A 7,539-nucleotide genomic window follows, 5' to 3' on the forward strand; every position below is an offset into this window, starting at 1 on the left:
GGAGGTTGAAGGGACCCTCTACAGGGAAATTCTGAAGAGGGGAGGCTTTCACCAAAAGATACTGAGTTCTGTTTGGAAATATTGATTGTGAGATGCCCATGGAGCATCCAATTTGAAAAGAAAAAAATATTGTGTGCCTCAGGAGGTTAAGACTGAAAAAATAGATCTGAGAATCATCTGCATGAAGAAGCAGAGCAGACAAAATCAAGTTAGACAGTATTGAGGGAAAAGAGGACCCACTTTGAAAGATAGTCAAAATTTGGGGGTGTAACCCAGAAGAGGATTCAGCAAAGAAGACTAAGAAATAGTCTGATAGGTGGGAAATGGACCAGGAGAGAGCAGAGTCTAGAAAACTTATAGAAGAATATCCAGGGGGAAGAGGGAAATGTCAAAGTTTGAAAAGAGTTTGAAAAGATGAGGACTGAGAAAAAGTCATTGGATATAGCAATTAAAGAGTTCACTAGTAATTTTCAGTTTCAGTTGAATGATGAGATTAGAAGCCAGAATAAAGAGGGTTTAAAGAAGAGTAGAATCAATAGAGAAACATTTATTTAGTGCTACCTATGTGCAAAGCATTGTAAATATAAAGGGAGGAAGATATACCACTACCTCAAAACAAGTACCTGAGCTCTGCTATAAAGGAAAAGAAGGATTTAAACAGGCAAAAATGTGGAGAGAATGAGACAAAGTCTGTATAAATACAGAGGCAGGAGAAAGCAAGATTGGAGAATGATTAGTAGTTTGTCTTAGCTAGAACAAAGAATAAATTGAAATATGCTGTGAGTCTGAAGTAGAAAGAAAGCAAGCAAACTGAAAAATTATTTTGGAACAACATCATAGAGGGCCTTAAATGCCTGAAAAAGGCATTTAATGAGTTTGTATTTTATATTATAGGCTATGAGGAGCCATCAAAGGCTTTCAAGTGGCGGGGGGAGTTAATAGCTATATGAAAGATGGATTTGTCAGAGGAAGAATGAAAATGGGGAATTTATTTTTTAATAATATTTTATTTTCCCTCAATTACATGTAAAAACATTTTTACCATTTTTTTTAAGTTTTTGAGTTCCAAATTTTAACCTTCCCTCTCTTGCCCCCCCCCTTCTGGAATAGTAAGCAGTGGAATATAGTTTACATATGAAAAAATGAATTTTAAAAAAGAAAGATAAAAAGTTGCATATTTTGGTGTGTATTCAGACATCAGTTTTTTCTATGGAGACAGAAAACATTTTTTCAGCATAAGTCTTTGGGATTATCTTGGATCATTGAATTGTTGAGAATAGGTAAGTCATTCACAGTTGTTCATCATACCATATTGCTGTTACTATGTACAATGTTTTCCTGGTTCTGCTCATTTCACTTTGTGTCAGGTCATATAAATCTAGGTTTTTCTAACATCATCTTTCTCATCATTTCTCATAGCACAATCATATTTCATTATAATCACATAACCACAAATTGTGGTATTCCCCAATTGATAGGCATCCCTTCAATTTTCAGGTGAAAGAAGACTATTTCAGTTGTCCTTGTAATGAGGTATTGAACTGGGATGATGACAATGTAAAGTGGTATTGTGGCACTGTTAGTGAGAAAGAGATGGATATAAGGGATATGGATGTAGAAATAAATGTAGAAAAGGACTTGGCAGCTGACTAGATGTGCATTTTGAGCTTACATGACTGAAGAGTGGTGGTGATAATGGAAATAAGAAGAGACCAGGGGACCAGGGACAGATTTTGTGAAATGAGGGGTTTTTTTAGGGGAGAATATCAGTTTTGGAGACATCTTGGGCATATTTATTGTCTGGTTGACAGCTGAAAATATGAGAAAGATTAGAACAGTCATAGATGTAGAAATCATCAGCATAGATATGATCATTGAAGCCATAGAACAGGATGAAATCCCAAAGAATTCAAACCCCCAAAGATTAAATCCCAACACCCCCAGGCCCAGGAGATGCTCCCCAGCCCCCACCTCAGGTAGTGGACCATCTTACCATGCACCCTTATACAAGCTGAATTAGTGGAGTTGGCAAGAGCATGTATAGTCCTCATCTGGCTGGCTTAGGTGACATGGGGTCTGGGGGTTGATGGGGGTCCCTCTGTCAGGATAGGAGAATGGAGCAACTGGCTGCCACCATTGTGTATCCAAGCCTCACACAACATCCAGGTAATTATTCCTTGCTACAGGGGGTTTTGGCTGCATGCTGTCTAGTGTACCCCAGTACAGATGGTGTCATGGTGGTGGTGAATAAATGGCACCCTTATGCTGAATTGCAACAAGGATTATAGAAGATGGGCATGAAAATTGCAGTTTGCAATCTGCAGACCATTGGGACAGATGGGAAACATTTTACACCCTGTATGAAAGACCTGACCTTGCAGACCATCCCAGGGGCCCTGCTTAACTCCCTAATTGCTATCCTTACCCCTCATGTGAATCAACCGATATTGGCCCTCCCAGATAGTTGCTGACTTGGGAGAGGCTGAAGTGGTGCAGGAAAGGGGTGCAGTGATGGGTGGAGGCTAAGCACAAAGGGGGGAAGGGGGCAAAGGCCCAGAGTGTGCCACAGGAAAAGCAACAGGATGGGAAAAGCAACAGGGAGCCGCTTGAACTTTGGCAAGGAGGTGTCAGAAGAAGCAATCACGAGTGGAGAGCACCTGAGATACTATCAGGACCCTGTGCCTTGAAGATTTCCTGAAGAATAAAGCCAGGTTTGCAGGAATGGGGTCAGAGCTGGTGTTTTACAATTAGGGGAAGGCCAAGGGCCAAGGTTCCTTATTGGGGGGGTCACAGGGGACTGGAGGTCTCATGTGGAGTTATCCATCTGCTGGTCCCCCACAAAGGTGCAGAGTACTAGCTTTGATTGCCACTGAGGCTGAATGTACCCTACTCTACTGCAACTCAGAGGGGTTTGAGGGACCCTCTGAGGCAACTGATGGCTATGGGGGGAAGAGGATACAGGTCCAAGCAATGAATGTTCACTTGGTCATTGGCCAGAGTACCTGTATCTGTATCCCCTATCCCCAAACACAGTTTGGGGATTAATGTCTTGTAATGTTTATGGTTACAAATCACAGATGCTGAGTTTCAGCTCTGCATCCATGTGGTGAAGGCCATGTTGAGGGGCCATTCCCAGAACCCCCCTTTGGTGCTTCCCACCCCACATGGAGACACAGCAATGTAAGTTCCCAGGGGGGCTACAAAATACACATACACAGGTTGGAGAAGGTGGCCATAATCTGCCCCTCCACCAGTTTCTTCAACTCTCCAGTGTGGCTGGTTACAGAAGCCTGACGGCTTGTGGGAAATGGTGGTAGCTTACTGGTACAAGATTGTACAAGGCTGTCCCTCTACTCCATGCCCTGGTCCCTTCGGGGCATGACATATTGGACCAATTGTTGTAGAGTTGGCTACCTATCACTATAGTATATGCCCTCTCTATAGACATAACCCCTGAGAGTCAAGACCAGTTAGCGTTCACATGCGAAGGGAAGCAATGGACTTACACTGAATTGCCTGAAGGGCAATTTGTACAACCCTATATTGTGTCAAAACTTGGTGGGATTTGACTAAATTTGACTCACTGGGCTATGATGGTAATGTTTCAATACATTGATGATGTATTATTAACTAGTGAATCGCTTGTATACTTCTCAAAGACTGCTTCTGCCCTAGTAGTTCATCTAAAAAATGTGGTGAGCTTTGAATGAAGTCAAAGTCCAAGGACCTGGGTTATTGATCAAGTTCTTGGGAGTTATCTGGTCAGATAAGACCAAAGTGATACCAGAATCTGTGTTTAACAAGGTGCAAGCATTCCCAGCCCCTTCCACTGTACAGGAATTGCAGGAATTTGTGGATTTCCTTGGTTATTAGTGGACTTTTAAATTCATTTAGCCCAGGTTCTACACCCTTTATATTGGCTTTCAAAAAAACGGTACCTCATGGGAATAGGGAGACAGTGGCCTTCAAGGCTGCTAAATGAGGTATCCAATAAGCCCAGGTGCTGATAACTTTTAATGTGTCCCAGTTCTGCAAGCTGAATGTATGTCACCCAGTATGGCTTCAGTTGGGGCTTGTTTCAGGGAACTGAATGCCTACTCTACCTGTTGGGTTCTGGTTACCACTGGGTTCTGGTGTGGGGCCAAGGAGCATTGCACACATAGCAAAAAAGCAGTTTGCAGGTGTGTGTGAGCTGCTGTCCAAGCAATGGAGGCTGAAACAACATAGCCCATCATGGGATGGATGCAAGATTGGCATGTGAACTACTGGATGATCACAGTTAGACCTTTGTGGGACCAGGTTATGTGGAAAGACCTTTGGGATATGAGACATAATGAGGTGGTGGTGTCCATGTGACAGGGAATGATGAGGCTGACAGCTTGGCAAAAGTATGTTGGCTAGAGCGGGCCCCCAAAATAGATTTGGATGAATGGCTACATTGAAGGCTGCTAAATGCTGGAGTAATGACTATATGTGGGATGTACCCCTTTCTTATAAGGAAGTAGTGGCTGTACCCACCCAAAGCCCCACCTGCTCCCTGGAATAGTCTAAGAATTCATGGACATATCTCATGAGGCAATGGCCCCATGCAGCGATGGCAGGTCAATTTCATAGGACCCCTACCAAAGGTGGGTCCTGGACATGCATTCACGGCTATCAATGTGGAGGCTGTTCTGAAGTTTGCACATCTGCCACCGCTCCTGATCAGAAGATAGTCATACTAGGGCTGGAGCACTTGGTGCATCCTTTGGTTGACCCTACAGATAGAAAGTGATAGAGGTACTCACTTCACAGAAATGGGCCACAGCCCATGACATTGTTTGGTCTAATTCTCAAGCAGCTGGACTTAGAGAATGGTACAAGGTTAGGCTCCTGAAACAGGGCCTCAAAGATGACAAGAACACCCTCAAGAGGCAGGTATCTAGGCTGTGGGCCATCTTATAGACTCAACCAGCAATGACAATATGAGCACCTGTTCCCTGAGGAGATGATAACCCATTAAATTTTGATCCCATTACATATTCAGATAGTTTCTTGGGACCCCTCTCTGGCTCCATAGTATGAGTACATGAACAATATTTTACTACCAGCCCCTGCCCCCTTAGCACCCAGGGCAATGGCTGACTGGTCCTGGTCCTGGGACCCAATGTAAACAGACAAGCATTGGGGTAACCCATATAGCCCTGTGGGGAAGTAGGCTTGATCTAGGACTGTTGGTAAGTCTCTGGGTGTTGACATCACTGCAACCCACCTTACATATTGAATTGCCTAAGGGCCAGGAAGGGATCAAGAAGGGCTAAATTATACTTTATGGCCAATGCCTATACTGCCAGTGACTTGGCACTTACAGGTCCCTATATCCTGAATGTCAGGACAATCTGTAGGGGAGGGCCCCTGTATCTGCTGTTGTATTGTCTATGACAGGACAAACTGTCTGTATCCTTCTGGAAGGGCAGGATTTGCATTTGATTGTTCTATAATGCATTTGTCTTTTCATCCTTAGATTATGCTTTGATTCATACTAAATGTTATGTGTGTATATTCCTGATAACCATAAAAATGTCACTCTCGTTCTCTGGGAACAACAGACCCCCTCCCCAACCCCCACCCCCAGATATCCAATATAGATACTTTATCTCTGATCCTTTAAGTGATCATGGACTACTTGCCCACCCTTGGAAGATGATGTTACTCTGCTTGTATTACTGTTCATTGTTTGTAGGTATTGTGCATTGTATTGTTGTGGTGGTCTTTGGATGCAATGCTCATCCTAATGATGAGGAGGGCCCTTCTGTTGTCCTTGACTTAAGGTGACCCAAGGGGTGGAGTGTAAGGCAAATCACACCAAGCTGAACTTGGTTGGAAGTAAAAGCTCATGTCTGAACCAGGATGAAGTACAACTATATTCCCTTACCCATGATTACCTGGATGCAAGTTCCTATATTTGGATATTCACTTAGTAATATTTATATAATGAGAGATTGAGGAAGCAAGTTAGGCAAGAAGTCAGACAAGAGGAAAGATCATTTCATCCTCTGAGTCTAAAGAGGGGGAAAGAATGGGTGAAAAAAAGGTTTTGAAGGGGGGACAACAAAGGAATTTACATCCAGAAGAAAAATGGAGTATTATGACTTCAGAGTTTTCTCATAACTTGATTGCAGCATTCTACTTTAAGTAATTTATTTTTGTCCCAATTCAGAATATAACTGCTTGGATATAATATTATCATATGTTTCTTCTATATCCAGTTTAGCCAGTGTTGCCCAGGAGTCCAGTGTTAGAATACCAAAGTCTAATTTTCAGTACCACTGTCTTGATATTTACTAATAAATAAATTATTTTTATAATATTTTATAATAAATAAATTATTTCTAATAAAAAGAATAAATAAAAGAATAAATTTAAATTGTCTAAATCCAAAATTTAAGTGAAATCACTGCTATAAACTCTCAACATAAAAATGTATCTTCAACATTCAATAGAGGTGGGCCAATAGTAGGTGTTACAAAAAGGAGAGATGAAAGTAGTGATGTGCAAATCAAAGAACAACTATTCCATGTTTGTGGTCGATAACAACTGCTCTTCAGTGTTAGTCTTTTTCAATCATGGGTATGGACATAATCATATTTTTTGCATGATCTCTCCTAATAAAAAATAATCTCTCCCTCCTATAAATCACCTATCTTTATAGTATGGTTTTTTGGTTTATATGTATTATCCTTTTCTAAGATTTTAAGTTCCTCAAAGGCACAGTTTTTCTTATTTATCTTTATTTCTTCCACAAAGCCTAGCTCATATTAGGGACTCATTGAATCCAGATTTCATTCATTTCAGACTTGAATTTTTTTGTCTCGTCATTCCTTGGTTTCATGCATTTTACTAACATATGTTGTCTGTCTGTATTGTAAAGAAACTGATAGCTATAATATCTTTATCAATTGGTATGATATGTTTATTGACTAGAATGGTTAGAACTTCCTTACTTTCCAAGGAACTCTGGCTTGGAAGCTGAGGCTGAAACTGAAGAAATCAATCAGGCCTCTTCATCCATTTGACATACTAATAGTCCCTTGCTTTGTAACCATCAAGGTACTCCCCTGTTGTGGAAGAGTGAAAAGTCCTAGCCCTGATTCCATGCTTAAACCACAAGTCCCAGCAACTCTAACAACTCTGAGAACTGTTTACCCAAGAACACCTGTGATTTCTCTATTTGTGATTATATACTTCCCCTGCTGTAAACGGGTGAGTCTTCCTTCTTTGTAAAGGAGACTCCACTTGCAAACTTTTCCCTCACAAAGAAATAAACTCCTGCTGTTGTTCTTTAACCAGCTGGTCCTGGACTACTCTGTTCTGTTGTGACCTCCATAGAATCTGATAGTGTTCAGTATGTAGGTATGTATGCATATATATATATATATATATATATATATATATATATATATGCATGGAATAGCTAAGTTGCTAATTACAAATTAAAATCCTGCAAAATTTTGACATTTATATTCTGTTATGCTTGTGGAGGCACAGCCTCCACTGGGG

The sequence above is a fragment of the Macrotis lagotis genome, chromosome 1 (genome assembly GCF_037893015.1).
Source record: "Macrotis lagotis isolate mMagLag1 chromosome 1, bilby.v1.9.chrom.fasta, whole genome shotgun sequence".
In the NCBI taxonomy this organism is placed as follows: Eukaryota; Metazoa; Chordata; class Mammalia; order Peramelemorphia; family Peramelidae; genus Macrotis; species Macrotis lagotis.